Genomic DNA, 8,873 nt, shown 5'->3' with positions numbered 1-8,873 from the left:
AGAACATTAAAAAAGGAGCTTCCTATCACTGCGTTCGGAATAAGATTTTTGCCATGTGCTGAACCTGACGGTGTGCCGGTGGACATGTTGATGCTATTGTGTATGCAAAGTGTGTGGCGAACTCGTATGGCTGTACGCAATGCTGATGTTGATGCAAGGCCAGCAATGTATTATTTTACCGAGAATGTTAATTATACAAGCGAAGTGTTGAAATTGCTAAGTGATCCGCCAAACTGGCTTTCAGTGTTGGACAGTTTGGCTTCGATGAAGCCATTTTAACATGACACGTCAGTCTTAGTAACGACTAGACGTTTTAACATTTGGTTTCATTTGACAATATTTGTATGTACTTTCCAAGCCGGTAATAAAGAAAAAAAAAGCGTCGGTGGTTCAGTGGTAGAATACTCGCCTGCCACGCGGGTGGCCCGGGTTCGATTCCCGGCCGACGCAAATCTTTGTTTCTTTTTTTACATTTGCAGCTTTGAATTACGGCTTAAAGCAACCGATCAGCTTTTTTAGCGGGCTGTTAGGCTGTTATGAGGCGCTTAAGTGAAGCTTTGTGCCCGAAAGGAAGGAAGGAAATCAACTTTATTAAAGGTCCTGCAGGCCACGAGAGGCTTTGGGACATTCATGGAGTGGGCGTCTCCCATGACGGAACCGGGAGGTTGAGTTTCCTGGCGATGTCGTGGACTTGCTGGACGGCTCAGAGTTGGGGAGCGAGTTCTTCGCTCCGGATCGCTTCTTCAAGCTTGCGCTTGTCCGGTTCGGAGTTTATGTGAGCTTGCGAGCACGGCCAGAGTAAACGATATACATTACGGGATGTATTGCAATTGGTACAATAAGACTTGTCGTAGAGCTCAGGCATGTAATGGTGTAGTCTGTTTTGCGTGGGGTATGGGTCTGTTTGTAGCAATCTGAGCGTAACCGCTTGAGCTCGAGTGAGCGTGCGGTGTGGCGTGCTATACTCTCTACGTTGTAGGTAGTAGTGTTTAATGATTTCATGGCATGTAGTGGGGGCGTCCTTGTTTACCGAGTGGTCGGGTGAAGCCACGCGGTCTGTAAGCGCGCGCGCAGCCTCGTGTGCCGCCTCGTTAAGGTTGGAGACGTCGCCGATCTTTGGTCCTAAGTGTGCCGGGAACCAGTATATGACTGGGTTCTTAATCTCTTTTTTTTGTGACAATTCTGAGAACCTGTGGACAGACCGTGCCCCTTTGAAGCACATGGCAGAATGACATGGTGAGCAAAGCAAGCGTAATTGGGTGCTCACACTTGTGGAGAGATACACACGATTGTAGCAAGGCTATGTAGCATGTCCGCTTATTCTGAGACGTTAATCTGTGATAGCCTTTACTATATAACTAAATTGTACAGTAACTGACCTCTCCTTGAACATCTTGATGTAAATAGAAAGCCATTTCTCTACGTAATAATGCTACGAGTTATTAACGTGACATTGTTTTCCAGTTTGGGTGCCAACGTTACAGGTGATACAATATTGGCGAAGACACGAGCGGTAGTTTGGGGCAGGACAGCAGTTGAACAGCTAAGCGAGTTATTTGGTTTCCCAAAGACCATTCCGAGATTTAAACGCGGTATTTGGAAAATATAATTCCTGTTGCGTTGATAAATTTACCAGTGAAACGCAATATCGTACAACGATAAAAAGCAACCTTTCTTTTTCTTTAATGTTTCTTTAATTTTTCTTTAATTTTTGTGAGATCCTGCCCGCGTTGGGGGGAAGGGGGGTTGCTGATCCTGAATTCAAAAGAAATATATGACATAGCTGTATTTCATATAAATTGAGGTAGCAGATATTGGGCTACCGATTTAGAATCATAGTGCAATTGCATTTGCGAATTCACAGGCAACTGTGCGACCGACCTTTCGTTCAGTATGTACGATATGCAAATATGTAAGCATTCCGCAGAGGCATACGTCTTGCGATCTGCACGATCTCCTCGTCCACTTTTTTTTTATTGCCGCCTATATCTGACCGTACATCGCCCCAGCAAACCGCGGGACATTTGGATATGTAAATGCAGCTAGGGCTGCATTTGGATATCGTACGCGGGTGTCTTAGACACGGTCTAATCAAAGAACAGCCGAGGTGCGACCCATTTTCGAGCATGTGTCACGTCTAGCCTATCATCGACTGGATGGCCGCGAAGAGCACTTCACCGAGCGCGGTAAACTTACCGACTGTTTGGCCGATTATAAACGGCAGCTTTTGCGTTAAGCTGCGTCAAAAGCACGCCTGTTTCACATGACCGTAAACACTTTGCATTTTTCAGCGTGAAAACATTATATTCTTTGTGTCGTTCACTTCACTGAATGTGCGATCATATGAGTGCAATGACCGGTGACACCTGTCTAGCTGCCGGTATATATAATCTGTACTAGCTGTAAGTGAGCGTCAAGAAAGAGGGGTACCGGTATATGCATTTGGGTTCTGTTTTATTTGTTTATGTATTTATCACTTTTTCGAGCTGCTGTTCCGCTCTCGAACCTCGGCGCAAAGAAGTCGACGATGCTCAACCGAGTAACCTACCTGAATTTATTCACCCAGAGGATACGCTAGAGGTTATACTGCGAACGGTGAAGCAAAATAAGTCAGACGGTAAAGTGAGCAAGAAGGCTCCTTCTTGAATAAATTGAACTACGAAGGTACGGCGGGGCGGGCCTACAACGCTCACGCAGACGCCGTCCGATTCTGGCGCCGACGACGTGCCAACGGCGCCCCGTCTCATCACGGCACACAGCGGCGGCCGCCGGACCTACGCCAGGTAGCAGACCGCAGTTACGTGCAAACGCAGTGCGCATGCGCAGCGTTTGGTTTATGCACCACAGTGCTCAAGCGTACGCTCGCGATCGTATGCTCCGCCAGTCTGGCCGTGCTTCAGTGCTACGTGGTGCGTACCGGCTTTGTCCTCCACCAGCTTGACCACATCCAACTTAGTTAGTAGCCACATCCAACTTGCGCATTCTGAAGCGCTGTCACTGGCTCAATAAGTGAAGTCTGCCAGGGCGTCCAACCCGGAGCGGCCAGGAGCGAGCGCACCCTGGCAAGCATGCGGGTTGTCTGATCCGAAATGTCGCGTGATTCGAGGCTAGTCGACGAGTGCCTCAACACTAGTCGGAATAGGCGAGATCCGACGGCTACGACACCAATACGTAAAGCGGCCAAAGTTTAATTCTTAGACGGGCGGCCATGGCCGAGCGTGAGCAGACGGCTTCTTCCGGAAGTACCTAATTATTAATGAAATTCGAATGCAGATTTTCGCTTACTTCAGCTTGTTTCTTAAACTGCGTAGATAAATATACGCAGTAGCAGTAGCAACAAGCACACTGATCCAAACACGCTTCTTGATGGACGTCAGCTATTGGCCAACAGTAGCCGTGTATTTGAATCTGCTCTATTACGAAATAAAGCGTCCAGAAGGGAGGGAGGAGCATGCGTTGAAATTAGAGCTCAAAAAGGGGTGACTTGGCGCTCCACTTGCGAGCTCCACGAGACGCGCACGACTGCAAATTTCGGCTTACATGTTCAAATCAGCGTGTATTCAAGAGCGATATATATATATATATATATATATATATATATATATATATATATATATATATATATATATATCCGCGGACTGTGCTTGTTCTCCAGGCCCGAGGGGTGGTTAAGGACCGCTTTAATTAATGAATAGAGCTGTCGCTAGTGTTACTCACTCTTCGCTGCAGATATATAGATAAGAGTAAAGGAAAGGCAAGGGGGTCAACAGGAGTGAGCCCGAGCATCTATTTAGGGCGAACGGTACAGGGGAAGACATCATTAAGAGAAGCATAGAAAGTCTAGTGTTGATGTCGCCAGCGCAGTGAAAGTTTCCAGCTACTATCAGTTTGATTATACCGCTCTGCTTTGTACTGCTCAGTCCAGTAGCCTTCAGAAAAATGAGCAGTGCTTTTGTTGCCTTCTGCAGCACTGATATGTGATACCATTGCTCCAGATTCTGTCGCATGACGAAAGTATTCCGTTTAGCTGGTTTCGATCGGGGTGGGTGGCAAAGCTTTAAGTTTGAAACGACGGGCAGTAGCACAGCAAGTGTTCTATGTAGTTTCTTCACCAGTACAGGCATTGCATGTGGCGCTATCGATCATTGTAATAAAATATGAGTATGCGTTTGTAAATAAAACGACCGTTTGTAAGCGACGCAGTACTGCTTCTTCATTTCGGGAAAGATCTGATCGAGAAGGGTCTTGTGAATGAAAGCTATAGTGAGCGAAGTCAGGTACGGCACTAGTGCAGCAACTGCAGTGTAAAATCTTATGATAGCTGGTATAGTTGCTGGTTTTCAAAAGATGGCTTTCATCTTTTGAAAGCTATGCACCAGCTAGCCCCACAACGTGTTTTACTGCAATATTTGCTGGGTCGCGCCAGTCCTCGATAAAATGTACGAAAGCAACGTGTGCACCTTCACATGCTTTTCTAGCAGCTTCGTCGGAGCAATCGTTGCCAGAGGTAGTGCAGTACGACCTGGCAATCACTGAAACACCATGTTGTGTCCTTTCGTGATCACGGAGTGCTGCGTCTCTCGCAACTCCGTCGCAAGTTCTTTTCACGGGGCCCACGACGAATAGCTGACAGAAAACACTGTAGGACCGCATATGCGTCGCAGAAATACAGCCCACCGATTAGCCTGTTGGTTAAAATAACTAATGGTGCACCGCAAGGCAATACGTGGATGTTGCGACGTGTGGAATGTTATATCTGATGCCGAACGGCAGGCGTTGCTACACTAGTGCCCGCCCGGGCGCTGTTCGGTATACTCGAGAGCTTTGTACTACCAAACGTGCCCCCAATATTCGACGTTTGACCGCACACGGTTCGCCTCACAATCGAGGCAGAGAAAAGCAAGGCGCAACGCACCGTCGCTGTTTCTCGAGTGCAGTTTTCTGCGTACGGCCATCCAACTGTTAAACGATGCGTCCGCCGAGTCTAAACGCATACGCGAGAAAACCTCGTTGCTTTATCAAGCGGCCGCCGCACATGAAACGGCGGCGAGGTCGAGGCCACTCACGACACACCGTCTTGGCACGTTAGTTGGCGACACGTGTGGGCACGCATCGTGGCAGCGAGCGAGGCCGGCGCAGGACGCGGTGCCAACAAGGGCCGGCCGACGGCGCCGCGATCGCGAGTCCCATAGGGTGCCTCGATGCGCGCGCCCCCGCTTAGGGTGAGGTCACCCTTTGAACCAGCCGGCGCCGCCTAAACCTGTTTTCGCGCGCTCCCTCCGCCATTGCGTTGCCCGCGTCGACTTCGCCGCGCTGCTGTGCGGGCGTCCTCGAAACGCTGCTGCGTTCGCGCGGCTTTCATCGGCGTAGAATGCCTGGATGTTGTGTTCCTCAGTGCTCCAACCATTCGAGAAATGGTTGGAGGATGTTCCATTTTCCAAGGGACCCAAAAAGGCGGCTTCTGTGGCTGGTGCGAGTCAAGCGTGACAAGTGGCAACCGACGAACTCCTCGTGTGTCTGCAGCGTAAGTGCCACATGTTGGTTCAGTGCTGTTTTTGTTGCGATTTATTTGTATTTTGTTGCGTTTGGGCAGCTAAGTGTCGTTCAATATTCTTCTTGCTCGGCTTAAGAAAGCTGCGTGAAACACTAAAACAAAGTAAATGAGTTTCACTACAGCGCGGTACAGGCCATTGTCTGCCGCTTGCTTGTTCGCATCCGAAATTGCACGACACGTGTCCGCTGGGGAATACGTACCACGCGTGCTTTCGCCGCTTCTTTTCATTCAAAGGTAATTGCCTTTACTAGGCGCTTGCCAGCGAATTGCGGTCTGGGCCCAAACATTGCATCAAGGCACAGAGCATGAGGACAAGCAAGGGCACATAAGCTGTGGCAATTACTGTGCAAATGGATGGTCCAGGAACCAATTTTGATTAATTCACTCACGATTTCTGAAGTTGTTTTTGACATGTGTGCGGCGTTGGGTAGCTTCCGCTGCCTATTAACCGGACGCTTCGTCCTACGACGCCGCATTATGTCAGTAAATGAGATTAACAGAGATCGTTGTTATGTGCAGATTGAGGCGCTCATTCGAGTAATTCGCCTGATATTTCGACTAATTTGTTCTTTGGCCTGTTAACCCGACGGTTCGTTCTGCGATGGCGGATTAAGTCAGTGAATGAGATAGACAGGATATGTTATGTGCAGATTGAGGCTCTCATTCGAGTAATTCGACTGATATTTGGACTACTGTGTTCTCTTGCGTGCTGCCTTCATTGTTTTCATTATCGAGCCGGAAATGCGCCGCTAATTTCAATATCAAATTCATCTGCAGGCTCATTTCGAAGCCAGCAGCTTCGAACAGAACCGCGCGGATGGGTGGAAGAAGCTCAAGCCTAATGCTGTACCAACGGTGTTCCCATTCAAAGGTGAGATGCCTCCTGACCCTGGTATTTGTTACCACGTTGCTTATCGGCTCATTATCTACATTTGAAAAAGTTATGTGAGGAAACGATTCATGCGCATACATATTAAATTTTCTGGCGCGCCTTCTATTCTGCTTTTAGTTAACACAATCTTAAATATATGTAATGGGCATTTTTTCTTATTTATCTGTTTCCAGAACTTCCTAAAGAGCGAAGGCCACCAAGGGAACGAAATGCACACGTGCCTGCATTATTCAGTGACGACGCAGCCGCACACAATTCTTCACGAGAAGTGAGAAACGTTCTTCCCTCAACTACGCAGGAATTTTCTCCCGCTGATTCTTCGTCAGACGGGGAGATAAATGAGAGATTGGCGGCTACAGAAACCAACAATGCTAATGGGCAACTTACTTCGACCCCCAGGGATGCACGGCTTCAAGAAACTGCAATAGTTACTGCGACCCAACCCCTCGATTCTGAGGCAGCTGAGCTTAGGAAGAAGATTGCAGATCTCACAGCAGCCAATAATAAGCTTAGACAACATCATAACGAATCTAAGAACACTGTCAAAAAACTACAGATGCAGGTACGCAAGCTGCAGAAAGAGGCAACTAATTTCTCACGAAATACGAAGTTTTTAAATGAAGACCAAATTCGTGCTCTTTCTCGGAACAACAATCATGGTAATTCGTGGTCAGCGCAAACAGTAAAGCAAGGTCTAAAAATTAAATTTGCTTGTGGAACCACCGGGTATGAAACACTCAGAAAGATTGGCTACCCTCTTCCATCCAGCAGAACGTTAGCAAGAAGAATTCAGGGCCTGAAGTTTCTGCCAGGTATCCTGCATGAAGTGATCGACGTCATGAGGTCGAAAGCAGAGGGAATGGAGGACGTGGAGAAAGACTGCGTTCTCTTTTTAGATGAAATGGAGATAGCACCCGGATTTGAACTCGACCGTGGCGAAGACGTGCTTCTGGGAGGAACGACGTTGCCCTCAAAGCCTGAAGAGCCAGCCAATCATGCTTTGGTGTTTATGCTAGGTGGGGTAAACCAGAGATGGAAGCAAGTGATAGCCTATGAATTCACTGGTAGGCACGTGGACGGCTCTGTACTCAAGGCATATGTCCTGGAAATAGTGCAGATATGCAGCCAGATTTCTCTAAGAGTCCGTGTTATCACATGTGACATGGGTGCAGCAAACCGCGCTATGTGGAGAGAATTTGGCTTTTCGAGCCACCGCCATTCGACAACTTCGTGCTCAATACCTCACCCAACCTTAAAAGGGAAGGAACTTTTTTTCATCTCGGACCCGGCACATGTCCTTAAGAACCTGAAAGGACAGCTTCTAAGCTCAAAAGTTTTCACACTCAGTGATACTACAGTAAGCAGGAACGGACTGACGGCCTCGAAGGTGAAATTGGAGCATGTACAGGCCGTCTTGGATTATGACGCAGCCAACGAACTTAAGGTAGCACCAAATTTGTCAGAAACCCACATTAGTTGTGGGCACTTCACCAAAATGAAAGTAGGAGTCGCTGTCCAGCTCTTCCGTGAAGCCCCACCAGCTATTCGGTTCCTAATAAAAGAAGGAGTGATTGAGCCAGAGGCCGAAACAACAGCGTGGTTTATGGACCTCGTTTCTAGGTGGTATGCCCTCATGTCATCGCGTCATCCCACCATGGCGCTAAGCCGCAGGAACATTACTAAATATCATGCCGCCTTGGACACACTACGCACGGCAACAGACACCATCAGAGAACTGAAAATGGGCACTGGATCTCAGTGGAAGCCATCGCAAGCAGGGGTCCTAATTGCGACAACGGCTGTCCTTCGCCTTCAAGAAGTGCTTCTTGGCAGTGAAGGGTATGAATTCCTCCTCACGAGCAGGCTGTTGCAAGACTGCCTAGAAAACCTTTTTTCTGTGGTGCGGCTCATGAAGCCAGTGCCCACTGCGTATGACTTGAAGTGTGCACTCCGACTCGTCAGCGTCAGCCACTTTCTTCACACTCCGAGATCAACAAGCTACGAACTTGACGACCGCGAATACCTTGTCGATCTGCTTGCACATAGCAAGAAGGAATGTGCAGAAAGCGAAGTCGATGAAATCAACGACACGGAAATTCTGTTCATTGAAGAGCTCACGTCAACCGAGTGCCGCATCTTGTTTTACCTTGGCGGTTTTATTTTGAAAGGAATTTTGAAATCTATAACTTGTCCGCAGTGCAAGGCTGCTCTCCTTGGCAAGCCTGACGATCAGTATGCTTCCCTGACTGCACTCAAGGAATACGTCAGGGATGGGCAAAACCTCGTATATCCAAGCGCTGATGTCATGAAAACTTTAAAAAACTACGAGGAACATTTCACCGCTGTCAACTCATGGTGCACAGGCAAATTTTTCACCATGAAGTCGCCACTTCGTTCTCTGATAGCCTATCTCGAAGGCATAGACAA

General features: G+C 48.0%; 1 long non-coding RNA gene and 1 other non-coding gene across 2 annotated transcripts; both read left to right on the top strand.

Annotated features, from left to right (window-relative positions):
• The first annotated feature begins 379 nt into the window (after window positions 1-379).
• Window positions 380-450, top strand: TRNAG-GCC (transfer RNA glycine (anticodon GCC)). Its single transcript has one exon. It is a non-coding gene; the product is annotated as a tRNA-Gly (tRNA).
• A 4,800-nt stretch (window positions 451-5,250) lies between these two features.
• On the top strand, window positions 5,251-6,792 carry LOC139057036 (uncharacterized). Its single transcript, XR_011512537.1, has 3 exons — window positions 5,251-5,524; window positions 6,332-6,425; window positions 6,620-6,792. It is a non-coding gene; the product is annotated as an uncharacterized lncRNA (long non-coding RNA).
• Window positions 6,793-8,873: the final 2,081 nt, after the last annotated feature.

The sequence above is a fragment of the Dermacentor albipictus genome, chromosome 3 (genome assembly GCF_038994185.2).
Source record: "Dermacentor albipictus isolate Rhodes 1998 colony chromosome 3, USDA_Dalb.pri_finalv2, whole genome shotgun sequence".
Classification (NCBI taxonomy): Eukaryota; Metazoa; Arthropoda; class Arachnida; order Ixodida; family Ixodidae; genus Dermacentor; species Dermacentor albipictus.
The sequence above is the reverse complement of the archived record's forward strand: the minus strand, read 5'-3'. Positions and strand labels throughout refer to the sequence as shown.